We start from the raw sequence: 27,988 nt of genomic DNA on the forward strand, positions 1-27,988 counted from the left end.
CCTAGTCTCGCGGAGCGCCCGGCGCGCACCACCTGATCCGCGTGCCGCCATTTCCGCTCCGCTTGCGCGCAGGTCTCAGCCGCTTATCGCATGTCGTCACTTCGGCCGAGGCTGCGGTTTTGTTGTACCGCGGCTGGAGCAAAACGAGAACGCTGGAAGCTCGATGTACGGGACGGAGGGAGCGGCGAATGAGCGCGGGGCTGACGACTGCATCGCACGCGACGAGTGCGTGCAAAGTACTTCATGGGGCCAGATCTTGATGTTCTGACGAACATGCTTCACTATAGGCCTAAAAGACACCAATTATTTTATTGTAGCGGCATGTTACGCTAACCGTGTTCCATAGGGTGATATCCTTCCGCGTCGTTCGCACACCAAGGTGCGCCTAAAAACTACCTACAATCTACCTCTTTTCGGCAACAGAGACGCTCGAGGAGAGGCAATCATGCATGCTTCATGAGCCATGCACGAAGCGTGCAAGAATGTCCTGTAGGTGTAGCCCGCGAAGAGTTTTGATATGCTTATGATAATGCATGTTCCTTTGCATGGCTTCTGACGAAAATTGGTTGTGCAGGTCTTAGCGACCATTTCCGGCAATTTTGGACCCAAGCGCAACGTTTTCTTGCCTCACACGTTGTCGCCGAATGCCCACGTAAATGCCTGGCGCGACATTTTATACGAGGCGATCGAGGTTTGCGCCTTCCTACCTGCTCGCCGGTGCTCTAGTTAAAAGGTCGCCGACGCCCGACTCATCCATTTTGTTGCTCCAGGCAGCTCGTATACGATCGATAGCGGCTTGACTATTCCTGCGCTATCTTGCGTGGCTGTATCCATCATGGTGAAAGGTCTGCATTTAAATTAAGTTTCACACTTGAGACTCATTATTCACGTCGACATGTTCTTGATGGGAATCATTGGCATCTGGTCATTGCACAGCGTTTCACTCCCCCGGGTTTATTGGTAAAGTTTTATAGTTTTATTACTGCGACGAGGACTAGGCGGTCTCCCTCCTGAAAAGATTTACAACCAACGAAGCATAGCTGGACAGTCCATTCTTCCTAGCTCCCTGCTTATCGCTCGCATTACGGGCTGTGCCAAGCCACGACTCCTCCCATATGCCGCTCGGTTCTTAAGCTGTGGTTGTTAAGCGCCAATCCTGCGAGAATGTCAGATGAGAAAAGAGGCGATGGGTCGAACGCGCCTTGCAAGGGTCGGGCTACGAAGAAGGGACCAAGCAGGACGGCCAAGACCTCGGCGCAGCGCTAAATTCAGCCCGTACTTCCGAGGTCTTTTGCTTTTCTTCGCGCCTGCATCCGAGAGTACGCGCCCTTTTTCCGGGAATGCGCGCGTCCCACGCGCGGATCGCGCGGGCGCTAGCGTGCGTTGCGCGTGGGCATACAGCTCGGAATCGCGTCCGTGCAACGCGTTGCCTCTCGCTTTTCGGAAAAGGTGAGACGCTGGACACCGACGGTAGATAACGGTGCGAAAACGCGCGAGCAGAAGGAGCGGTCGGTCGGCCCAAACGGACCGGCGTCTGAAAATTGCGCAGGGCATTCCGGAGACCGTTTCAGTTTTTTGCGCTCAACATTATTTTTTTTTTCCTAGCCTATCAGTTTCGTTTCGAAGGTAACTACGTGCCTTCCTTTTGGTAGCGCGGTCATTTTCGCGACGTCGAATGATCACCTTGGCTGCGGTGTCGAGGCGCGCGCTTCTCTGCATACTTTATTCGGCTTCACGGTGAGTTTGAAAAGTGAGCCCTCTGGAAGCGGAATCATAGGATTTAGAGTTCTCTCTAATCAGCTCCGAGGTGACGTCGGTAGGAACGAGCTTGCTCCAGCTGTTGGGCCGGCTGTGAAATATACGATAATAGGTTGTCCCTTAAGAAAATTTTGATTGTGTGTCTGATGAGAAGCTGTTGCTCTTTCACAACAGAGTCACCAGAATGTCTTGAGAGTTTCTAATGAATTTTCTTCTGAGTTTCTTCTGCGCTTCTAAAGAAGGTTCGCCGCCGTTTTTCTGGTTGGCATTTGATGTGAGAATTTCTTCCGAGTTCTTAATGGGTACCAGCCAATGAGTGTCTGGTGCTTTTCACCAGAAAATCAGCTGTGTGTATTTTTTTGGTTTCTGGGTGCTGACCCTACAAGCAGTTGGTGACGATATTTTTATGCAGATGCAAGGCAGGAACAGACGTTGAATATTTGGGAAAGTGTACTTTTATTTCCAATAAGCTGCAGCCAGTCTTCAATGCCGTCCATACAGCAGCCTGTCTTGTACGCTGTGCAAGGAAATAAACTCACTTTATTTCCCTGCACAGCATAGAAGACAGGCTGTTCTTCAAATGAAGTGTTGTTGTTTAAAAGTGGGCACAGGTGTACCCTGAAAAACACCAGAAGAAGTCGGTTTTTATTACTGCGTGTAGTACTGCAATAAACAGAACTTATAAATTTCAAGCACATGAAAACGAAGCCCATGATCCGTCGAAAAGGGCAAAGAAACCTGTCTTATCTGCTCATTCTTACTAGGCGTGCATGCATGCATAGGACATTAATATATGGCCCCTCAGTATATCCGTACAACCATGAATGGCCAAAGCAGTGAAGATGACAAACAGTTTGTAAAGTGCTAACAACCAAAGTATACGTTGTACAAGAATTTGGAGTTTCCCATAAACCAGGTTTATAACCCAAACATCCAACAAGGGTAGAATTTCAGCACTACACATTCAGCTTCACTGAAGAATATTCGCACCATTCCAGTTCACTGCAAGTTAGCAGGGTTAATCCTCTCACAACTGATACATTCAGTGAGCCAAAAACTATTGCATTATAAGCAGTGCACCCTTTGCAGCGATGGCATAGAGGAGTAGCTGCCTCATGTGCGAGAGGACTGCGCTTCAAATCCTAGTCCATACCGAAGTCCTCCGCCGCGCCTGCGGAGGACTTCGGCCGTCGCGACGTTCGTCCGCTCGCCTGAGTGCACAATTTCCATATAATCGCACAATACACGCCCAGGGGTCACACACGCTATCATTACTAAAGGCACATACCCAAGTTATCTTCAGGTGCGACGAAATTCGAACAGTTCTTCATTTGCCATTCCGCTGCCAGCTTGCCCCGGCGCCGCTCCGTTCTTTTTTCCGTACCTGTGCAGTATAATTTCCAGATTATGCGCATAATAACCCCAACCCCCGTACGCATAAATGATTTCGTGACTAATGACACTTACCGAAGTCTAACAGTACCGCTTATGAGGGCGGCTCACCAGTCTTCCACAAAACGTCCGTTATTTTGCCGCGCAGATCGTTGATGGCGTTCGGCTCCGTGAGGAGACGCATCCCGAGGTTGGCGTCGACTAGAGAGCATACCGGGTACACGTCCCATTTGCGTTCGCTCGTCCACTTTACTAATATGCGAGTCATGTTACACTTTTAGTGCACGAAGCAACTCAAAAATAGGCACACGAATATTTGCTGCCCGCGTGGTTACTACGTGATTCACAAAGAGACTCAACGCCGTCGCTCAAAACGCTCGCAACCCTTGCGCGGCGCCACTCCGAAGAGACCTCTCCCGTCCTACGTCATCAGCGCACGTGTTTCTGGTTTGATGGGCAAAACATGCATCGTACCGAGGAGGCTCTCAGAGGGAGAAGAAAGGCTGCTAGGCGTTTCTAATCGGGGAAGAAAGGCGGTGGGGGAGCGCCAGACCGGTTCCTTGGACCGCTTTGGATGCTTGTGGCTTGGATGCGCAGCGCAGCGACCGTGCCCCCCCCTCCCCCCCTCACGTCATGGACGTTGCTACCGCCGAGGAGGAAAAAAAAACTGACGAGGGGGCGTCCGGCGACAACGTTGAAACGTAGAGGTGCCGTAGTGGAGGTTTTCCCGAATAATTCCGACCACCTGGGGATTATTAACGTGCATGCACTGATATCGCACAGCACACGGGCGTATTTTAAGGCGAAAGCCTTTAATACCTCATACTTTCGTGGCCAAGGAATGCCTCCTACTGTCGTGACCAGCATATGCGCGACATTAACTGTTTTTAAAATCATATGTAGTGACATATGCTTTCTTAAGTACGTACATCCTCCAGAAATCGTCGAGCAGTAATAGTGATGCACATGCATTGCATGCAGTAATCGTTGCTAAGTTCCTTTCCGTATTGAACTGCTCAGTTTTCACATGTTGAAACACACAGCAAGTGCTCTCATACATGATGAGGAAAACACATCGGACTTTCTGTTGACTTTTCACATCCTGTGTTTACACATTAGCAACTCAAAAGAAAATTCTTAGATTTTCACAACAAGAAAAAAGAGTGTGAAATGCCAATTGAAAGTCTGGTTTTAGACTGATGCTAAAACACATGAGGTATTGCGTTTCTGTTGAGTTGCTTGTTCCTCATTAGGAAAACATAAAGACCAAACCAGAAAGTCAAAACCCATTTTCATAAGGGGTATCCTATCTCGAAGTGGTACGCGCGCACTCCCTTACAAAAATGCTTCTTGAGACAGTGTTGAAGTTCTCATGAGCAGACTCAACATGCCATGTTGAATTTTTGTTGTGACCAGGATGGGCTAGTGTTGGTGAATTGTTGAGGCCGAGTTGAAACTCATTGGAAAAGTGGCCACTGTGCTAGAGTTGAGCATTCTCAATGAAATTTCTGCTTTGCGTTCATGTTGAATGCATGTTGGAATTACGGGAGTGAATCAACACGCCATTCTGAATCTTGGCTGGGGTAAAAAAGCAAAAAATCCTGGGAATGCATTCGTATTAATACGAATGCATTCCCAGATGGACCGACTACCAATGCAATTTTCGGCGGTATATTCATATTGCTGCGATTTCTCGTTAACGTGAAGCCATCACCCCCTGTGACGTAGCGCTCCACACATACGCACAAACACGTATGTATATATAAATATATATACATACACATCCATACATATACATACAGATCCTAACATCCATCAGATAAAGAGCATGGGACAGTACTGCACACGAGGCTATAGAAAGAACTGACAGAGTTCATCTTGATCTTTAGTACAACCTCGGCTTCGCCCTTATATAGTCCTACTCAGGGGTGTCCGGACCTGCGCAGGTTATGGCCTGCTGATCAGCAAAGTTATGTCAGTTATTACTCTTAATATTTATTTATTTTATGTGTAGTAGAAGTAATGAAGTTCATAGGCAACGGTCTATTATTTGACGACCTTGATTTATTCGTTAACAACTTAATTAAATCATTAATTAAGCGCCCTTTTTTATGAGAGCACATACGAATCCTCCAAAGTAGGTATGCCTGAATGAGCATAGTGCACTTTTTTCTACGTAAGAAAATGACTTTGCGCGGTTTATGAGAGTTTTAACGGGTGCTGCATGCGTTCTTAATATGTGTAATGTGATCAGGTTCTGTTTACACGATGGATGTCGAAATGATTTCATTTAGTTAGGCTTAGAAACGGCTGCCTTGAGATGATTCAATTTAAATCCAACAGAAATTGCTCAACAGTAAATCTCTTGACTACGCTCAACAAAAATTCCGTGTAGCAGGTGTTGAGTAGGCTCAACATACATTGAGTTCATGTTGGTTTCCAGTTGATTCAACAGGAGCTCAACAAGGCGTCAACTGAAGCTCAAAAGTCATTTTTGTAAGGGTGCGTTTGGTTCCGTATTCAGGGCACGTCGTTCACCTCTTTGCGCCCACACTTACGTTACGTCGCCCAGGCGTGACTGTTTGCAAAAGTTGAGCCAGCATTTTCCTTTCCCTTGAGCGCAGTGCTCAATGACAGGAGGAGGCGCACTATCGCTTGCACCGCCAGGCTCACCAACGACTTCTTAGGCTCCGACCGGGAGCCCGCGACGTTCGCCTTCACCGTGCGCTGGCGCTTCGATGGTTTGTTTTGTGGGGTTTAAAGGGTCCCTGAAACGGTGTCCATGTAGGCAAAGAGAAGTCGAAGTATTGATAGACATTGAACGATCCATCATCCTACCGCAAAAATTTTTGATCTACCTTGTGTGGAACCAGAGATAATGGCTATTAAAAATGACCACCAGCCTTTTCCCTCTCAACTCGTACACCGGAGCGAACCATAAAAAAATAAAGATTACAGGCCGGGACCATGCTCCGCCCACAAATACGTCATCGAAGAGATCGGTTTGTTTACTTCCGGTTGACGCGCTCTTTCGCTCGCTCGTTTTCCCGCTGTCTGCTGTGTTCACCTGTGTCTCGCAACCGTCGCTGCGGCTTCTCTCGCACTATGGACCCCGAGCTGAAGGAACGACTTCTGCGGATGAGTGCCGAAATGGGATTTCAGCCTTAAGGCGGGGACATATGTGCGAAAAGTGTGCGCGATTCACTGCGGTGCGCCGTTGTGAACGACGTCGTAACAACCGATCGCAGCTCGTCGCCTGCGTCCAACCTGCTGGATGTCAACGACGAGCCGCGCGCAGAAAACGCAATGACGGGAAGCGGGCGCGGAGAGCGGCAGCGTCATGGTGCCGTACAGCGCGCTGCTCAGGGCGCTCGGGGCCGAGCCACGCCGGACCGGCCTGCCAGCCTTGATGCCGGCCGCCGGCGACTGAAAAACGCGCTAGTATTGTTTGTTCTCGTCCATAGCAAGCCCTTGGATAGATGCATGTCAAAAATGCATAATTTCTGACGATCGTTGGCCAATACCGAGTTGCTGGTAAAAGTGATGACTGCGATACAAGCAAATTTCATCCCACAGCCGCTTTGGTGCTGCTGCTACTTGGTGCGGTTCGCCTACCGTCTGCTAGCTCCGTTGCTGAAGGCATCGTGGAAATCGAACATATCTTTTATCATGGGACGAGTTCGCAGTAAAGCGATGTGAACAGTAGGCCTTTTATTATAGCGCAGGCGACTTCCGAAGCGCCGTCAGCTGCGGTTTCAATGCGAAACCAGATAGGCTTAGCGACGACTAGGGCAGCCTGGGACCAGCGCGCAGTTCGTCGCGCGGCGTTGCCGCAGGCGGTATCGTTGCCGAAAGATCCACTTTTGCACAGACGTATTTTCGTTGCTCGAATCTAGGAAGCATCCTCTCTGGTATCATGGCTGTTTTGCATTTTCTTGTGCGAACGTCATGTACGCCGAGCATGCCGGCCGGCTAGCCTGGATCCCGTCTGCCGGCGTCATAAAAACGAGCTAAAGTGTGTTCTTGACGTAAATAATAAACCCTGGGATAAGAAATGTGAAAAATGTGTCATTTTTGAGGATCGCTGACCAATACTGAGCTGCTGGTAAAGGTAACGACTGTGATAAGAGCAAATTTCTTGCCACAACCGTCTCGCAGCTGCCGCGGACCCGACGTGGGGTCCGGTTCGCCTGGCGCCCGCTCGCTTCGCTGCTGAAGGAGTCGCGGAAAGTGACCATACTATTATTTTATTGTGAGATGATGCTGTTGACTGCAAAGCGATGTGTAGAGTAAGCCTTTTATTATAGCTCAGGCGACTTCCGAAGCGCCGGCCGCTGCAGCTTCGATGCCAAAGAGGCAATAGGCCTAGCGACGACCACGGCAGCCAGGCAGCAGCAGAGCTCGTCGCCCGGAGCGCCCGCGAGCGGTGCCGTTGCCGAAAGCTCGCAACATAAGCAGGCGTGCTTTGTCGCTGCTCGAGAAGTATTTCTGATAACAAGGCGATCTTGCCTTGTGATATTTGTAGACCATCCCAAGCAGCGCTCAGGCATTGCTGCACGGCAGCGAAGTGCGACACCGGTTGTGAGCGGAGCTTGGTTAGAGCGGCGCAGCGATGCACACCGCTCCGTGTGTCCCTGCTTGTAGTGGGGCGGCAGTTCGCAAGCGACGATCGGTGCGGCGCGTCGGCCAAGTTTTTAAGGACACGCCGTTCAGAAATCGGGCGCTGAATCCTTACTACGACGACAGATATTAGTGTGGGCTTAAAAAATAAATAAGAAAAAAAAGTGCCCTGCCCGCACCGTCTTTCGACACAACGGGCTCAAACCAATAAAATTAAAAATGAATAAAAAAAAGAGAATTTTGCATTTCAGAAAAGAAAGTGTAAAAAAAAAGAGAGTGAAAAGAAGAGAGAAAAAAAAAAGAAAGGAAGAGGAGAAGGGGTAGTACCACCAGCGAAACCACCGCCAAAGGAGCCGGGCCGGGCAACCTCAGGGCGTTTATTTATTATTTGTTAGTTGTCTTGACGTACAGAGATTTTTGTTTTCTTGACGCACAATATAGTGTTAGTAAGATGGATAGCTTGATTCTTCTGTCTCCAGTCCCGCTTGTTCTGGTATCTTGATGACACAGGTAGGCTCAATTCTTGACTGTCGGGATGATCCACTGAAAAACTCCACTCAAAAATTTCAATTAGTACGCAGTGCAAAACATTGTTCCATTTGAGCTATTGGGTATTGTTTTTCCCCTATTACATTCCTTTACTTTTTGCAAATGAGAATACTGGGTTACATAAATTAAGAGTTATTGTATTATTACGGTTATTTCTTTTATTTTCCTCTTTCAAAAATGTACTTTTTTCTTTTTCTTTTTTTTCCCCCTAACTCGTTATAAACATACTGTCCAATGTTTGATTTATCTTAAATAATACTTAATATTTTCTTTTTTTTTGACTACGGCCTTCGTTAGTATTAGGCATATATAAAAGGAGAAAGAAAATAAATTCAATTTTCCAAGCTAATTTATGTGAGCCTATATCTTTTCTTTACTATTGTATTTTCTTACTTAGACTCTAACTACCTACTATATGTGCACAATGTTCTATTTGTTATAACAGCGCAAGGATATATATTTTTAAAAAGAAAATTTATGCCCAATTTTCGCTAACCACAGAACATGCCTCCTCGGGGTTTGGGGAAAGAATTTTTTTTTTTCCTTTGGCCCTTGTTGGATATTTTCCGTACCAGTTGTTTCGCAAAAACATGGAGAATGGAAGCTCCATGAAGGGATGATTATTGGTTCCATGGGTATTCTGCCCTATAGAGCCGACAGCTCGCTCACTTCCATCTTTCGGCAGACAGTGCCGAAGGGCAACATCTTGCCGTACCCTGGCTTTGCAACCAACGACAGAACACGGCCGGTCCATTTTGATTGCGCATGCGACGGAGGTCGCGACAGATATCAGTAGTGCGATGACTCCAAATCGCACCTCGATTCGGTTCGACGGCGGCGCCGGCGGAGTGACACAAGCGGCACGAGCAGACGAAAACATTGTAAACCGGAAGTGCAGTACTAATTTCTGACACCCAGCACACAATAACCGCGTAAACATGCATATAAACGACAACTCTCCTTGCTGAAATGTGAAATGGTTCCTTAAAGAGTAAGAATGTGAAGTATCTAGAGCTTTTAGTTTGTTAAATATGCGATTTCACGTTGGCACCCCGAACCAATGATAGCCCTGTGCTGGTGACGTAAAGAGTACTAAAATGACGTAATGAGTACAGATTCGGGCGGAAGTTCACCGCCGCTGGTCGCCGCAAGGCTCGGGAGCAGCAGTTTTTGAAAATGTATTATAAATTATCTACTCGCTTTTGATGTATTGTACGCGGCATGAACGTTCAGTAGCCTACGCTCTACATAATGGAAGTATTTTTTTGCCAACCTCAGACACCCCTTTCAGGGACCCTTTAAAAAGGCCCTGGGGATGTGTACATGTTGTACATTTGGACGTTCACATCTCGCTGTCTTTCATTATTGCCTGCAATCAGGCTACGAGTCTCGTCAGGTTGTACAAGCGCCTTGGAAGGTGTTACGCAGTGTAGTGTGGTGTTAGTGGTATACGTCTGCAGCCGCTTGATATTTTGTGATCAAATTTTTCTCTCATGCTGTTTCGGTTTCGATTTCAACCGCCCTGTGACGACAAGCTGCGTTTATGTCACATGAAGCATGCAGAAATGGTACTATAATCGCTGCTTCGTCATTGGTTGTAATTCCGGCTATGGCAGGCTTTGGCATTGTGCATGAAAAGAAAGAAGCGGTGATTATACAGCAGCGTTTTCATGCCTCGCGTATCGTAAATTCAAATTTGCCATCACATCCACCGTTCCGTAGTTGAAACCGAAACCGAAACAGCAAGAGATATTCCATTCTAAATTATTTAGCACTTTTAGCAATTTTTAGCAGTTTCACCGCTTTGAAACTTTAAAATCCTTCGGAATTTAATGTTTTAAAGTGCTTGCCGAGTACCAATTGGACTAGATTGCAAAAAATTTATTTCGTCCGTAAAGGCAAAGATGCAGACGATTCGTTCTAGGTGGCTATTAGTCCACGGCTGACAGCGACCTCAGAGGACCATTGAATGACCCACGTTTGAACGCCCAGGTCTGAGCTCACCAACACGGGCTCACATTTCTTGAGTGTAGGCACTGATATTTGCGATTAAGGTGGCGGTTCCTCTTTACCGTGGGAAATTTTAGGAGTCCTTCGAAGTATCAATTTTGGCGGTACTCCCTGATTGGGTCCTATGGGTTCGCGTGACCCTGATTCTTAGACCACCTCCCAGTTGATGAATCGGGAAATTTACTTGCGAAGAAACCGGGTGGTTTTTAGTGCGAAAGCATTAATCAAGTGGTTCTGGGCCGAGCAAAATCGTCTAACGTTTGTCTGTTCGTCCGAAACCAACCTGGATCGCACAAATTACACCGGTGGCAGCACCTGCTTTCTTACGCCGTGCTTTCGCACTGCATACGACTGTTGTAAACATTCTCTCATTGTTTTTTTTTTTAAGACGAGACAACAAATCCTTATTATCATTGAAAATAGTGTTTGCGTCAGTCGTTTAACTTTAAGTTGAACTTCAAATAATTTGTGCGTCGCACGTGTCAAAATGTCCCCGTGGGCGCTGCATTGGCATCGCCATCACTGGCAGTTGACGTGGACCAATAGGTTACGTTGACGTGGACATCACTAGTGAGTTTAGGCATAGCTTTGTTCCACGAGCATCGAGTTCGTCGTGCACAAGGATCTTGCTTCTGCTAATCTGCGCCGCGTCAAGTGCGCCAAGGTGGACTTGGCGTTCACGGCTCTTACGGCGTCAAGACTGCCATGGCCAGCAGGGCGTTCGTGGCTCGAGTCCATGCGGAGTCCAGCACGCCAGTCACATTGACACCGGTCAGCGATAGTGCCCCACCAGACCCTTCGTACGAGCCGGCACAGATGCCAGTAGCCGTGATCCCACTGCCAACGTGCCAGCTGGCCATCCAGGCGGCCGAGTGCTCTGGCAAGTGGGCCCACGACTCTGCCGTGAAGACGGCACTCGTCTGTGACGGCGCAGAAGTGGAGCACCACCAGGCACTGCGCTTCCACGGCTGGCGCATCCTGGCTACTACGACGGTTCCGGCCAAGCTGCTACCGGCGCAGGCGTGACTAGGAAATGTATGATGGTGTTTAGCGGTCGCCTTCAGCGAAGCAACCCTGGCCACGCTGCAGCCGCCCATTCAAGACCCAGTGCAGGCAGCTGGGGCACGGAAAATCCCATCCTACCTGGTTTCCGGCGTCGCTCATGTCGATGGGCACTGTGGCGGCTGCTCAACGCTGGGACAATAATGACGTCAAGAACGTTAGGCACGCTGGAAACTAACATTTCGCGATCCACTTCCTAGGGTGCACGTACGATACCCCCACCCATGTTCCGGGAAGCGTTGTCAAGGCTGATAATTTCCGCTGCCTAATTCTGGCTCACACTGCAGTACGTGTATCGTTTTTGTGGTTTTTGTCGTGTAGTTTGGTATTTCGGACAATTGTGTTATAGAATGTCGGTGGACATGTTCTGATTTTATAAACACTCTATTTGGTGTCAAAGCGTTGTGTATGGGTGTCTCTGTTTATCGATCTTCTCTTCTTTTTGGTCTGCAATAGTTTTCTCCCCTCAACACACTGGCCTACAACATAGCCTGTTGTGCCCCTCATGATTCTGCCGTCAGGGAAGGAGCGAGTGAGTGAGCAAGGTAGGGAGCTTAAACATATGTAAGTGTTGCCCGTGATGCAAGGGAAAACTGCAGCATTTTGGCGAGCTGAAGCAGGAAACATTGAAACGAGCCAAGCGACACGCCTGCTGATGATAACGGTCAGGCATTGGCTGTCTTCGTCCCAAATGCCGCCTGTAGATGGCGTTGCAATGCAGTGTTTTATAAGCTGCTGCTGTATAAGCTGCTGTATAAGCTGCTGTTCATGCTTTACGTGATAAATATGGAAAGAAGGCTAGAAGAAAGTAATCTAGGTTATAATCTGTCGTATAGATTAGGCGGAAATGTAGTTCAGCAGCGACTCCCAGGTTTAATGTATGCGGACGATATTGTACTGTTAGCAGATAGCCAGGAAGATTTACAAACTTCGGTTAATTGCTGTGGAGAAGGAGACGCTCTAGGATTTAGTTTTAGCGCAACTAAATCAGGTCTGATGATTTTTAACGATACAACTGACCAGGTGCTTACAATACAAGGCCACGAAATACCCAAAGTGGCCGAATACAAATACCTCGGGATATAGCTAAACGAAGGGCAGATATACACGGAAAAGCACGAACAGGCTCTTAGGGCAAAAGAACGAAGAGACGCCGGGATAATGAAACATAGGGCATTATGGGGGTACAACAAATATGAAGTACTACGAGATATTTGGAAAGGAATAATGGTGCCGGGACTTACTTTCGGCAATGCGGTTCTGTGCTTAAGGGCAGAAGTTCAGTCGAGATTAGATGTAAATCAGAGAGCTGTTGGAAGATTAGCACTAGGTGCCCACGGCAAAACCACAAACGAGGCGGTACAAGGGGATATGGGCTGGGCATCGTTCGAAGCACGGGAAGCTAGGAGTAAAATACTATATGAAGAACGCCTGAGGAAATTGGACGATAAGAGGTGGGCAGCTAAGGTATTTAAATATTTATACAGAAAGAGCGTTGACTCACAGTGGCGGAAAAGAACTAGAAAACTAACCAGTAAGTATGCAGGTCATGAAGACGGAGAAAGAAAGAGCATTAAACGACAGGTTAATAACGCGGAAGTTAAAAATTGGATGAATTCAATGGAAAAGAAACATTGTGTAGAACTATATCGATACTGCAAAAAGCAGATCAGGAAAGAATTTTTCTATGATAACTCAAGAGGCAGTTCCCTACTTTTTGAAGCTAGGTCAGGGTGTCTTAGAACGCGCAGCTACAAAAAGAAATTTAACGAGGAAGATAACACATGTGCCGTGTATGGTAGATCTGTGGAAACAATTGAACACCTCATAATCAAATGTGATGGTATCCATCCGGATGTCGATGCAGGCGCAGTCACTCTTCCTGAGGCCCTAGGGTTTAAAGATAACAATGGTCATGTAAATAAATCTGCAGTGGAAGTTAGCAAAAAGCGATTGGAGGATTGGTGGCTGAAAAGCAGAGATGTGGCATAAGGTTAGAATTGTAGGAAACTGTAGGTAAAGATGATGGCGATTCTTAATGAGAATTGCCAACACAGTAAACAAAAAAAAATTATTAATAAAGATAGAAAAGCTGAGCATGGTGGCAATTGCCGCCACCCCGTTTCAAACGGGGCGCTCCTTTCCATCCATCCATCCATCCATCCATCCATCCATCCATCCATCCATCCATCCATCCATCCATCCATCCATCCATCCATCCATCCATCCGTCCGTCCGTCCGTCCGTCCGTCCGTCCGTCCGTCCGTCCGTCCGTCCGTCCGTCCGTCCGTCCGTCCGTCCGTCCGTCCGTCCGTCCGTCCGTCCGTCCGTCCGTCCGTCCGTCCGTCCGTCCGTCCGTCCGTCCGTCCGTCCGTCCGTCCGTCCGTCCGTCCGTCCGTCCGTCCGTCCGTCCGTCCGTCCGTCCGTCCGTCCGTCCGTCCGTCCGTCCGTCCGTCCGTCCATTATAAAGCCAAGGGGCTTTAGTTTTTTTGTTTTGTTCCCTATAGTACACGGCCGTCCACTTCCATCTTGAGCCGTGGCGGTGGCTCACTGGCTATGGTGCTCGGCTGCTGACCCGAAAGACGCGGCTTCGATCATGGCCTCTGCGGTCGCATTTCGATTGAGGCGAAGTACTAGAGGCCCGTGTACTGTGCGATGCCAGTGCAGGTTAAATCCCGTCGCGAAGTCGAACGATCACCTTGGCTGCGGTGTCGAGACGTGCGGTTCTCTGCGTACTTTAATCGGCTCCACGGGGAATGCGAAAAGTGAGCCCTCTAGAGGCGGAATCATAGGATTTATAATTCTCTTTTTATTTTTAGTAATCTCCGAGGTGGCGTCGGTAGAAACGAGTTAGCGCCAGCTGTTGGGCCGGCTGCAAAATATCCGCAATAGGTTGTATCCTGTCTCGATGCGGTACGAGCGCATTGCGTTTGGTTGCGCATTCAGGACTGGTCGTTCACCTCTTTGCACCCACACTTACGTTACGGGGTCCAGGCATGACTGTTTGAGAAAGCTGACCAGCAGTTCACGTTCGAGTTCGGGCTCTTATCCGGCATTTCCCTTTACGTTGAGCGCAGTGCTCAATGACAGACGGAGGCTATCGCTTGCACCGCCGGCCTCACCGGCGACTGCTTAGGTTCCGACTGGGAGCCCGCAACGTTCGCCTTCGGCATGCGCTGACGCTTCGTTGGTTTGTTTTTAGGGTTTAACTTCCCAAAGGGACTCAGGCTATGAGGGACGCCGTAGTGGAGTGCTCGGGATAATTTTGACCACATGTGGTTCTGTAAAGTGCTGACATATGGCACAGTGCACGGCCCCCTAGCATTTCGCCTCCATAGAAAAGCGACTGCCGCGGCCGGAATAGAGCCCGTGTCCTTCGGGTCAGCAGCTGAACACCATAGCCAGTGAGTGAGTCACCTCAGCGGCTTGCGTGCCTCTCGAGGAGCGCCCATGGAGCTAAGCCAACGCAAAAGAAACATGTCCGAACTTGCCTTGTCGCCTCTCATTAGAAAAGCTAGAACCAGTCAAGAACTAGGAACCGCCATGCATACTGCCGCAGCTAAGCATACTTCCGTCAAGCTCTCTCTACTGCGGGTGGAGAGATCACCGGTGCCGCAACATGAGCTAGACGTGTCAGTGATCTTGGGGGTGTGACTTGCGCATGACTGCAAGCTGCGCTGGCCGAGGTTATGGTAAAGAGCTGAAGAAAAAAAAAACTGACAACAGTCAGCAGAAGCTTCTAACCAAGCAACGCCCCAAGAAAGCGGCGGGTTTGCTGGAGTTTGACACTTAGCTTAACACATCGGCCTGGCCGGACTCTTCGAGAAAAGTCTGTTTTGAAGGATAGTATCGGCCTTCTACCAACACACCTTTAAGTGGTATGGTAAACTTGCTTAAGCCGTCTTTGTAATCGGCTTAGACACTAAAAACGGCAAGTTACTGCTGATGAGCATTCCCTTATTGTTGAAATATTATTTTTGTAAAATTATCATGCAACTGTTCGGTAGTCTCTTGTAAATCTCTATGGGAAATGGGGAAATAGAAGATGGATCGGGTCATCATTTGGAGCTTTTTTTTACGCGAACTAAAGAACGAGCTATAAAAGAAAACCATAACGTAGCTGATTAGCTTTATAGGTCTATATAATGCGAGAATGCAGCTGCAGCAAAACTGCTCTTTCACTGTTCGGAAGCGCGCTGTCGTAGGGTGCCTCGATTCCTGCGGCCTTTGGCCCAAGAGCTCTACGCTGACGAGGAGACCCTAGCAAGGAGTGGTCACCTTAGGCACCGCCGTGAGCGCAACCAAATTATCTCATGCTAGATAGTTTTTAGAAGACGAGTGAACTTCTCTTTCCTCCTTTGCCGCTGACGCGAGAACGTGTCCTCGAAATGCCTGGATGTCCACGCACCTTAAAAAGGCCCTGCGGATGTGTGCTGTACATTTCGAAGTTCGCATGTCGCGTTCTTTCATTATTGCCTGCAATCCGAGTACCGATCTCGTCATGTTAGTACAAGCGTCTTGGAAAGTGTCACGTAGTGTAGTGTAGTGTAGTTTAGTGTAGTGTAGTGTAGTGTAGTGTAGTGTAGTGTAGTGTAGTGTAGTGTAGTGTAGTGTAGTGTAGTGTAGTGTAGTGTAGTGTAGTGTAGTGTTCGTGGTATCCGCCTACGGCCGCTTGATAATTTCTAATCCAATTTTTCTCTCATGCTGTTTCGGTTTCGATTTCAACCGCTCTGTGACGACAGGCTGCGTTTAGGTCACATGAAGCATGCCGAAATGATAGTATAATCGCTCCTTCTTCATTGGTTGTAATTCCGGCTCTTGTGGCAGGCACGCTTTGGCGTTGTACATGAAAAAAATGTAGCGGCGATCGTACAGCAGTTCTTTCATGCCTTGCGTATCCTAAACTCAAATTTGCCAACACATCCACCGTTCCGTAATTGAAACCGAAACCGAAATAGTAACAGAAATTCCACTTTAAATTTTTTAGCACTTTTAGCAATTTTTAGCAGTTTCACCGCTTTTTTAACCCTTCCGAATTGAAATCCTTTGGAATTTAATATTTTAAAGTGCTCTTCCCGAGTACCAATTGCACTGGATTGCAAAAAATGTATTTCGTCAAAAAAGGCAAAGATGCATACTATCCGTTCTAGGTGGCTATTAGTCCACGGCTGACAGCGACATCAGAGGGCCATTGAATGGCTCAGGTTTTAACGCCCAGGTCTGAGCTCACAAACACGAGCTCCCATTTCTTGAGAGTAGTTACTGGTATATGAGATTAAGGTGGCGGCTCCTCTTTACCGTGGGAAATTTTAGGAGTCCTTCGAAGTTTCAATTTAGGCGGTACTCCCTGATTGGGTCCTATGGGTTCGCGTGACCCTGATTTTGAGACCACCTCCCAGTTGATGAGTCGGGGAGTTTAGTTGCGAAGAAACCGGGCGGTTTTTAGTGCGAAAGCATTAATCAAGTGGTTCTGGGCCGAGCAAAATCGTCAAACGTTTGTCTGTTAGTCCGAAACCAACCTGGATCGCACAAATTACACCGGTGGCAGCACCCACTGATCTCCACTAGGGGTGCTGGATGCCGCATCGGGCACCCAAAAGTGAAGCCACCGGAAGTAAGTGGCCTTGTCCCTGAAGTCAGCCCTTTGCAGTGCATGAAATCGGACCTCAGCACGGTTTTTCAGTTCCAGTTTTGTGTTCCTACTTAGCATTTCGTCTTTTCGTCGTTCTCGTCTTTTTACATGACAATGCCTACCTGTTGCGCCGTCAACTGAGCGAGGAGACCAGCGAAGTCTTCGGGAAAGACGTTTCAAAAATAAGGGTCCATTGCATTGCAATGGGACGACACTAGCAGACGACAGGACGTCGCTACAGGCAGCAAGTATGGAGCCTCGTCTACACGGCTCGGTGTCGTCTCGTTTGCCTAGCTTCGCCAACTCTGCTCTTTACTGTGATGCTTGTTCCCACACTCAAGCCCAAGTTATGCTACCAATGGGGGATAAATATAAGAAAGAATAGGTTGAAACATTCACCAGGCAGCTTACTTTGCAGGGACCATTTTACCGAATTATGTTTAGACCGAACCAGAGCGAGGGCTAGGCTACCATCTTGTGAGGTGTCGACGGTGTTTGGTTGGTTCACATTAGCGCCTCCAAAAGGTATGGTACTGCTCTTTCTACGGAGCGTGTCATGTACTGTTTCGTATTGTAGTAAGTTAGGCCTGAATGGGCTTTTATTTGTGGTGCTTGGTGTAGTTGACTTCTAACAGCGCTTCTCACGCGCACTGCAGCATTCGTCTTTCTTGTCAGTCGTTCCTCTAGCGCTGCGCCTTTTCTTTCCTGCACGAAAATTCGGTTTTAAGATGGCCAAGCCTCATCGTCATTCCACTACTTCTCCTTCACGCTCGGGAGACAAGAACCAGACAAGAACATATTGTTTAATGTACGTACTCCTTTGCCGCGGCAGGGTGAGACATGCATGACTGTTTTCTTCGGTTTCTCTGAAATTACAGGGTTCTGCACACAATGCTCACATTTCTTGCGTTCAGCTTGCTTGTTCCTTTCATATAACAGCAGACATTACACGAGAACAGCGCAAAAAACTGAGAACTAAAGGGCGAAAGATGCGACTTTTTGCATTGAAATACACAGCAGACACCCGACTTCCGGGACAAGCCGTCCAACTTCCGGTGGCTTCACTCACGCTCGTCTCGGAAAGCGGGACTGCGGCATCCAGCCACCTAATGGATACCAGTGGCCATAGAGTTTCTCTATGCCAGTGGCAGCTCCTGCTTTCTTACGCCGTGCTTTCGCACTGCATAGGACTGTTGTAAACATTCTCTCTCATTGTTTTTTTTTTTTTGCAAGACGAGACCCCAAGTGCTTATTATCATTGAAAATAGTGTTTGCGTCAGTCGTTTAACTTTAAGTTGAACTTCAAACAATTTGTGCGTCGCACGTGTCGAAATGTCCCCGTGGGCGCTGCATTGGCATCGCCATCACTGGCAGTTGACGTGGACCAATGGGTTGCGTTGACGTGGACATCACTAGTAGTCTAGCCACCCTATCGCTAGTGAGTGTAGGCACAGCTTTGTCCCACGAGCATCGAGTTCGTCGTGCACAACGCTGTTGTGGTTCATGGTTTGTCGGACCCTTTGGGAGCCTTCACGACAAGCTCCCGTGAATCTTGCTTCTGCGAACTGCGCCGCGTCAAGTGCGCCAAGGAGGATTTGGCGTTCACGGCTGTTACGGCGTCAAGACTGCCATGGCCAGCAGGGCGTTCGTGGCTCGAGTCCAGGCGAAGTCCAGCACGCCAGTCACATTGACACCGGTCAGCGACAGTACCCCACCAGACCCTATGTACGAGCCGGCGCAGATGCCAGTAGCCGTGATCCCACTGCCGACGTGCCAGCTGGGCATCCAGGCGGCCGAGTGCTCTGGCAAGTGGGCCCACGACTCTGCCGTGAAGACGGCACTCGTCTGTGACGACGCAGAAGTGGAGCACCACCTGGCACTGCGCTTCCACGGCTGGTGCATCCTGGCTGCCACGATGGCTCCGGAGAAGATGCTGCCGGCGCAGGCGTGCCCAGCGTGACTACACAACGTGTGATGCCGTTAGCGGTCGCCTTGAGCGAAGCAACCCTGGCCACGAGCCGCGCTTTCACGATGGGTATTGTGGCGGCTGCTCAACGCTGGGACAGTAATGACATTGTTGTACGTTTATTGTTTTCGTGTTTTTCGGACAATTGTGTAATGGGTTGTAGGCGTATGTTTGCCGATTTTATAAAGATTTATTTGGTGTCAAACCGTTGTGTACGGGTGTCTGTTTCTTTTTCGATCTTGTGTTATTTTTTAGCTGTAATAGTTTTCTCGCCGCAACACACTGGCCTACAACATAGCGTGTTGTGGCCCTCATGATTCTACCGTCAGAGAAGGAGCGAGTGAGTTTGCAAGGTAGGGAGCTTAAATATGCATAAGTGTTGGCCGTGATGCAAGGGTGTCGTAGTGCTCAGGTTGTACAGGGTCGTCCACTTCCAGCTTGAGCCGTCGCGGTGGCTCTCTGGCTATGGTGTTCGGCTGCTGACCCGAAATACGCGGGTTCGATCCCGCCCTCTGCAGTCGCATTTCGGTGGAGGCGGTGTACTGTGCGATGTCAGTGCATGTAAAGAACCCCGTCGCGACGTCGATTGATCACCTTGGCTACAGTATCGAGGCGCGCGCTTCTATGCACACTTTATTCGGCTTCACGGTGAGTTTGAAAAGTGTTCCCTCTAGAGGTGGAGTCAAGATTTAGAGTTCTCTCTAATCAGCTCCGATGTGGCGTCGGTAGGAGCGAGTTTGCTCCAGCTGCAAAATATACGCTATAGGTTGTATCCTGCGCCAGCAGTACACGTTCGAGTTCTGGCTCTTATCCGGCATTTTTCGTTTTCTTGAGCGCAGTGTGGCGGTGTTGGTAGTGCTCAATGACTGGTGGAGGCGCCCTACCGCTTGCACCGCAAGGCTCACCAGCGACTTATAGGGCCGTCCACGTGGGGCCGTCGTACGTTCGTTTTTTTTTGCGCCTTCCGCTTGGCAGGCGGACGACAGACCGCACAGACCAGGCACATTTAGCATACCGTGTACTGTGTTTCCGTTACCGATACCGGAGTACCGGGAGCCAGCGTGCACCCAGTGAGCCTGCGCAAATTTCCTTGACATCCCCAGATGGCGCCACGTAACCGGCAGCTACGCGCGCTCCTGCAGCACCGGGACCAATCAGCGCGTGCTCACCGACGGTAGCGGTAACACGGTACACGGTATGCTAAAGGTAGGGTCCCTGCTAAAGGTGTCTATTCTCGCAGCCGGTCTCCTCTACGGCGCGGCGGCGACGGAGGCCGAAACCGCGGCAGCAACGGAACGGAGTGGTGTTCTACTCTAAACAGGCGCCGGACACGAGCAAAACAGTTTGGGTGGGCGCTCGCAGCTCCCTGCTCGCTGCTGCTCACTGCCCGCGCACCCACGCACCCGCGCATCGCCTCCGAAGCCGCGACTCTCGCCAGCGCCATCTCTTGGTCGCAGCAAGCAAGCAGAGGGTCACGTGAAGCAAGCTCGCACTGTGACTGACGCGTTCTCCGTGGGGCGCGGCTCCGTCGCCGCTGCTTGACGGAAACGTAGAGCAGGGAACAGAGGCACCGGCCGCCCGATTTCGGGGACAAAAGGGTCCAAAAAGATTTCCCCTCCGTCAGCCGCGGGCGCGACGGAGGCGACAGAGCAAGGGAAAAACCGGCTGTGAGAATAGAGTTATAGCATATCGTTACCGTGTTTACGTTCCCGTTTAAGTTACCGTAAGGCGAAAACGAATGATGATGATGGCAGATGCCCAGAATTAATTACAAACAAAATACGCATGCATTGCAAGCATTTTTTCTCAGTGAGATGCTACATGCTCTTCAATCACCTTTTCCTCTCTATATAAAGACGTACTCACTACTTTTCTGCTAACGGCCGGCTCAGTGGCTTCAAAAGTACCCTGACCAGTAGACAAGTTTCCTACACAGAACGCACTAAGCTTGCGTACGCTCCGCTTACTACGTTGCGAATGCTGTGAAAAACGCAGCTACAACACCTTCTGTTTGCCGCACGCAGCGTTGCTTCTTTGGATGTTTGGCTGTAAAGATAGTGGCGCCATCTGGTGACAGTAAGTCAAAGCGCTTGATCTCTGGACTGGAGAAACTTTTTTTTTCTGAATTTGGTGGTGTATATGAGAAGCATTACCAAAATCTTTTTGTTTTTCAAGGAAGAAAACTATGAAAATAGAGGGAATGGTAAAGCTTGCACAAAAGCTAGTGTTGTTGCTACTTTGGGTACGCGAATAGTTAGGCTTAACTGCTCAAAAATTGCCTAATTATCTCAACAACATGGGCTACTTGTCACTTAAACCTCAGCGTACGAGTGACAGTATGCAAATTAAGAGCGAATGTCTTCATTTAGAGCGAAAAATGGCAGCAAAGAATGTGGCAGCGATGCTGTATTTAGTTTGAAGCGGCTGTACAGGGCGGCGCTATGTTTGTTTACGAGCATACACTAACTCTCTCCGCAACGCTAACGAGATTACATGAAGTGTTACCGGCCCGGTAATGGGCGCGCATGCGCAGATGTCGCCAGCTGAGCCCGGTAAACAGCGGCGTAAACACGGTAACGTTATGCTATCGCTCTCTAATGTGGCCTAACACAGACGCTAACGGCATCTAATTGGCGTCCGCTCAGTCCAGCGAGCGGTGGGAAAGTTGGTCAACTTCAACTTTCGTACGGATGAGCAGATCCGGCCGGCGAGCGGATTGCAGTGATTGGCTGCTTTTTACGTGACGTCTCAGGCTCGACTCCGCTTCTGCCAGGGCAAGATGGCCGTCCGTCGGGGCCATCTGAACCGGGGAGTGAAGCATAGGTCCTAGCATAGGTGGTGGCAGCTATGCCACGAAGCACATTATATTGACCACATGTTGATTTTACGAGTGTTAGAGTGACTGCGAACTTTTTCGCGAGCAGCAGCGGTGAGCAACAGTTTCCCGAGTTAAATTCTGTAATCATCGACGCTGCTGGAGTTGACAGAGCGCCTTTTCAAACCGATGCAAGACCTATGCGTTGGCGGTGTCACGAAGTGTTTATATGAAGCTGTTTGTGGTTGTTGCAAGTAACAGCTGCTCACGGTGAACTTGTGCGTGCATGAGCTGCATTACATAGTGACTATAGTGTCCACGTTGTGAAAGTGATTGCAATTGGAGCGAGTGTTTTTACGTCGAGGCAGTGAAATGTGCACTTGCGAGAGCCCACTATGCACCATTATAAGAGGGAGCACAAAGGAAACCAGGACGAAAGCGAAGACACAAATACCACAGGACGAGTGCTGCCTCATATAATGATGCTTAACCGACTAGCCCACACAAAGATATTGATCAGTGCGCATGCCGTGCTTTCCGAATGCCGAAATGAATGTGACGTTGTGCAGCTAGTTGCATTCGTTGGGATGGTGCAGTGATTGAGACCGTTGCATGCACACGATGTTGTTTCTGCTGCACATTCATTACCATTTTGATCGCATTTCGTGCGAGCACTGTGCTTGAGAACTAACGTGTGTGCAACGTGACACAAGCTTGGCTGCACGGCCGTAGGACTGTTTTCTGCAACGACAACAGCAATGTCGCCATCCTTCTGCGCCTTGGTGCTCCATTCAGTACATTTATGATGATGGGTGCTTGGGTTACGACTCGCCAGAGGAACTGTGTAACCTGTGTGAAAACATCCGTGCAGTGCAAATGTATCTTCGTGAGCATCATTTCTTTTTACTTCTGGCTGGCTGTGTGCACATTTGCCTGCAATAAATATCTGCATGATGAATGAGTGACTGAACACTTCCTCTAGCCATTTCAGTTTAGTTTGTGACAACATGGTATTACGCGGTTACAAACAAGAATCATATCCGCATTTAAATCATGGGCGGTTGACAGTGCACAAATCTTTAATATGTGCCAGCTCATGCGTCTGTTTTTCATGAGCATTTCAATTGATATAGCACGGAAAAAAAGAAGTATGGCAGTAGCCTATGCGATGAAAACTGTCCACAGAGCAAGTTGGGCATAGCAAGTCTTGGTGAAAAACAAAACAAAAAAATATTGAGAAAACGTTTGCCGTTGCTTTTTTCTATTTTTTGCTTAGCAGTGTTGAGTCAATATTCAGGAATGTTTGGCGATGTAAAGTTGAAGTGGGATCTTGGTTTCCACTGCAATCAGAAAAATGCGGTGGTCTTCAAGCGCCTCAAGGTCAATGACATTGTTTGTTGATTTTGCTCACGGTCTCTTGATCGGGAGATCAGCTGTATAAAACTGGATGACGTGCTCACAATGCTATTGTTGCAGAGCTGCTCGCAAAATCGGCTTTATTTGTGTTAAACGGTTGTTCAGCAGTCCTTCCTGGGTCAGCCGTAGCAGTTTGTTTAACAAGACATTATCGAAGCCTTTAGTATATGTCGTCGATCCACTTGCATATGTCTAACTTCTTCCTTCATTTGCCTGCGACTGCTTTCTACAGACATGATTACTTGCAGACTGCAAAATGACCCCTGAGGAGCTGGTAATGCTACGCTAGGAACAAAGACAATGGTAACAACACCACTGCACAGGGTAGCTATTCTTGCTCTGTCGTTGTCCCTTAGCACAGTTTCTACATGCCAACCTGCCACCGGTTCACCCTAGTGTACACTATGATAAAGTTCTGTGAAATTTACAGAAAGCAACAATGGACAGGAACCAGGTTGTGTAGGCTTATCTAGTGCATTCTGTGCAGATAGCTTCCTGCCTCATCATAGCTTGACCCCTTTATGTTTTTTACCCTTCATCACCCAGCACCTATGGCCCCATTTGTGGCATTGGCATGTGCTGAAAATCACCAAACACATTTCGTGCTCTTGCCCCTGCTAGATCGTTTTAGCCCCTTAAGCTGTTTCATCCAAATTGGCAAGCTTTTAGAAAACATTTCTGCAATAGCCAACTTTCTTTTGTTTTTCACGATATGCACCTTGACTGCAACACCCCTATGATACTTTTGCTCTTTGCTTTGAAAAAGCATGCAATTCCCTTATTTATGTAAGGCTGGTTTTCTCGTGCTTTAATTTGCATCCAATAGCTCTAAACTGGATCCAAGCTTAAACAGGCAGCCATCGGCAGATTTTCCTTGCCATTTCCTATGCATCCTGCCTATCCCTGCAATCTTGGATGTCCCCCAACGCACTCCCTAGGGCCTTGGCTTTTTATTACCCACATTATGACCTTCCCTTCAGTGTTTTGTCACATGCCTTCACTCACCAGCTGTATAGGGTCAGCCATCTTGGAATCAATACCAGCATTTCAGTTCTCCAAAAGAACATTTTGCATGCTCTGGAATGGCCTTGCTATTATTACTAAGAATGCACTAAAATTTTTTTTATTGTCAGCATTACATTTTGTCACTTCATAAGGCCTTCCAGTGAAAGTGGTAGTAGTAGTAGCAGTAGTAGACCTTTGTTCGGCCATAACTTAGAGGCCGAGCATGTCGACCGCCTGGACGACCAGAAGTTGCTGTTCTTCCCCCCTTCAGCGTAAAGCCAGTCAAGCCAGGTGGTGATCGATAAAGAAGGTTGGGGGTAGGAACCCGACTGCTGAGCAGCCAGGCAATACAAGAGGCAATGGGCCAGGTCCGCATAGATACAGGGGCAGTTCGGACAGGAAGGGTCCGATCGCTAGCGATAGACAAAGAGACGAGACGGGGTGATGACTGCATTCACTGTATACTGGTTCAGATACTCACCTAATAATGCTCATACACCCACCCACAACCTAGGATATTTACTCCACGACGTGTCCTTAGTATCACTGTCATCGAAGTTACTTCCGTTCAGATCTCCTGTGTGGCATAAGCTTGGGTATTCAACGGCACATGATGCAAATCTAACTTGACTAGAATCCTGGAATGACTTCAGACCTGAGCCACTTGTTTTATTCTCTCAGACTATTTTTGAAGCTCCAGTGTAACAGCACTAAAGATGAATCTTCAAATTTCTTGATGTCGTGCAGAAACTGCAGGTTTTTTTATCTGTTTATTGTCTCATAACCAACTGATCTATACTCATGGTTCCTTCTGCACTATTTGTACAAGCACTGTTGTCCCCTCAATTAACTCATGCCACTGCATTTCAAGATTCATTTTTGTTTATTCCACTTAAAGCTTGAATGGCCTTCCACCTAAGAGGTTTTACTAACCTATTGTCCTTTGAGCTAGTCACTGCGGAAATTCATGCAGTAAATGATATGATATTCATCCACTGATTTAGGTAAAATACCCAAAGGCAAAGATTTGTGATAAGGGAGTAATTACTCATTAGCAGCAACCCAAGTCAAGCCATAAGGCTACAAAGAAATCCTACAAAGCTTTCCTTTGTAGCCGTATGGCTGTGCTTGGATGTTAATGGTTAATTACTTCTTATTAGTAAATTACAAACTCATCAAGTTCCTACTTTGCATATCATGTCAGCTAACCACTCAAGTATTGTGATTTAGTACTGTTTACGTATAATAAATGTTAAAACAAATTGTTGTAATGAAGTGCTTAGTTGCTTTCTCAGCTCAGCAAACCAATACGATTCTCTCTTATGCTAAGAACTTTCCTCACAATCTACTTCAAGTAATATCGGGGCAGATTTACGCAGTAGTTATCTCGGATGGTGTAAGTTGTATTTAGGCTAACTTGCACACTGCACAAGCTAGGTCTAGCCAGCTAAACTCGGGCACTGAAAAGCTAAGCATGCATTATTATGCCTATCCGTGTCAGTCTTTCCTTAGTGCTTCTCACTTATCGTCTCTTCAGCTAAGCAAGACATCAACTCCATAACGTGGCTCAGTGAGAATGCTGCTTTTATATATTCAGGGTAGTGTTAACAGGGCTGTTGGTTCATCTTAAACACAAAAGCCGTCAATTTCAAGTTGCAGCTAAGAGATGCCAGAAACGGCCAAAGCCATCACTGCTTTTCTTGTTTTCTTCAGCATTCTTCGGCCTAACTTCATTTTGGTCTTTTCCAAATTTGTGATGCCTGTTGATGCCTCGGTTAATTTCTGTCTTTGGAAGCAGACTGGCAGTGATAGATGTATATTTCTGAGCATGTTGATAGTCGGCAGCTTATAGCACTCTAGAATTCAGCATATGTTAAGTGGTATGAATATGACTTAACAGTTAGCAATGATCTTTTTTGCTTCCTACCTTGGGAACTGGTTACCTCTACAATGAGCCATTCTAGATTTTACTGATCATTCAAAATAACTTTAAACATTGCTTTAAAGCTGTATCAGAGAACATATGCATATATGCCTGTCACATACTTAAATGGCTTATTTTTAATTTCCATACTGGAAATTGAATTCTACAAATTCTGCTTGAGATGTTAGTGTTTGCTCGATATAACCAGATAATATGGCTATTGTATCCTGTTTCCCTGACTGTACAAGTATTGTTTCTCAGCCTAAGCCAGGAGCTGTTGCCATGCAAACCTTCCATATTGGCTCTTGCATTTGCTGTATCTGTAATCCAGTTTACTGGCTCCAACAATCAGTATATTTATATTAATGAGAATGGCATGTATAGATGTTTATGCAATACAAAGGCACCCACTTTGTTTTGCATTCACAGCGACATTTGAGAATGCTTTGGAGCTGCTCCGAGTACATGCCAGCTTGTCTTGTACATGCCAACAGTGCCATGGCCTTCAGCAGAACTTCCCATACTTGTTTTCAGCTCTGCATTCTGGTTTGTGCAACTGCAATATGATCTCAGGAAGGAATGCTAAAGCACAACTTGATGGCCCACTGTCACTGTGCAGAACAAAGCCATGCACTTTAGCCCAGTGATCCACGTCTTAGCCTCTTTGCCGGCACACAGTGCTACATATTTGTATTTTGGCTTTAATAATGGCCTGAAAAACATCATAAAAATAAATCACTATTCTTGCATTGTGACTGTTCTGTGAAATGCCAAACTGCTTTAATTACAACTGATTTTACCTGTTCCAAGTAGCTGGAAACATCATAATTTCTCATGTGCATTAGCATTTGTGTTTGACTACAGTGTTTTACTAAGTTGTGAATGTATAATGCATGCACATTTCAGACACACACACCTTATATATTGAATAGGTAAGCATGTCTTTTGCAGTGAGAAGGCCGTTTACATATTACAGTGGCTGGGCAAAATGTTTGGGAAAAGCTGCAATTGCATTATTTTTTTTCTCTGTCAGCAATTGAAAAACACTGCAGTGTGCTATTTTGAATAACTGACTAAAAATTTTAAGTATGTAATTTAAACTAACTACAAAATATGACTATCCCGATGTTACGGACGGTTGTTAGCAGCCTGCACTGGAATCTATCCCGATCGAGAATTCGCAGTAAGAATCGCGTCATCGTTCTGAAATCGTCGAGGCAGCGTAACTTTCGGAGCAAGAAAATTGGAAAATATTCTGTTATTTTGGGGTAGACATCACAGGTTGTTGTGAGCACGCATCGTCGAACGAGGAGGGGTACTCGATTGCGATATGACGCGTTTTTCAGTCTCTTGGCTAGGAATGGTCCAATTTCGTATCGTTTCCGACGACATCGCTTCAGGTGATCAGACTCGCCTTCGATGTTGCAAAGTTTTGTCGAGAATTGGTTCGCGGCCGTCAGGGTCGGCTGAACCGAGAGCCGTGCTATCACAGTCGACCACGATTTTACCTCCGACGAAAATCCCGCAGCAAAAGAAACGTTGACGCAACGGATATGTCTCGAATACGCTGCAATTAATACGGGTAATATCTATCGCAAGATATCTGCTTGTTTCACTACAAACGCATGCCTGTACCGCCGCACGCGGTTAGACGGGAGCGCCAATCGGAACGCTCGAACCACCCGGCTCGTCCGCAATAGTCCGCAAGCAGCAAAGTGATCGTACAAAGCCTTTCCGCCCCACTCCCGCCCGGAGGCGGAAAACGAGCGGTCCTCTTGCTGGCGGAATAGGCCGAAAAACGATCGTACGATGGCCTTTAGGCTCCGACCGGGAGCCCGC

At 47.7% G+C, this 27,988-nt stretch overlaps 1 protein-coding gene across 4 annotated transcripts in view; it reads left to right on the forward strand.

Annotated features, from left to right (window-relative positions):
* LOC149352952 (breast cancer anti-estrogen resistance protein 3 homolog) overlaps positions 1-27,988 on the forward strand; it is a 280,152-nt gene that overhangs the window by 120,952 nt on the left and 131,212 nt on the right. The window contains exon 2 of one of the 4 annotated variants that reach the window (XM_089582169.1): positions 20,093-20,195. The exons of the other annotated variants lie outside the window; for them this stretch is intronic. The gene's annotated coding sequence lies outside the window, so the exon portion shown is untranslated. The remainder of the gene's footprint in view (positions 1-20,092; positions 20,196-27,988) is intronic. 4 annotated transcript variants of the gene reach the window in all.

The sequence above is a fragment of the Amblyomma mixtum genome, chromosome 3 (genome assembly GCF_055824585.1).
Source record: "Amblyomma mixtum isolate Tamu chromosome 3, ASM5582458v1, whole genome shotgun sequence".
Lineage (NCBI taxonomy): Eukaryota > Metazoa > Arthropoda > Arachnida > Ixodida > Ixodidae > Amblyomma > Amblyomma mixtum.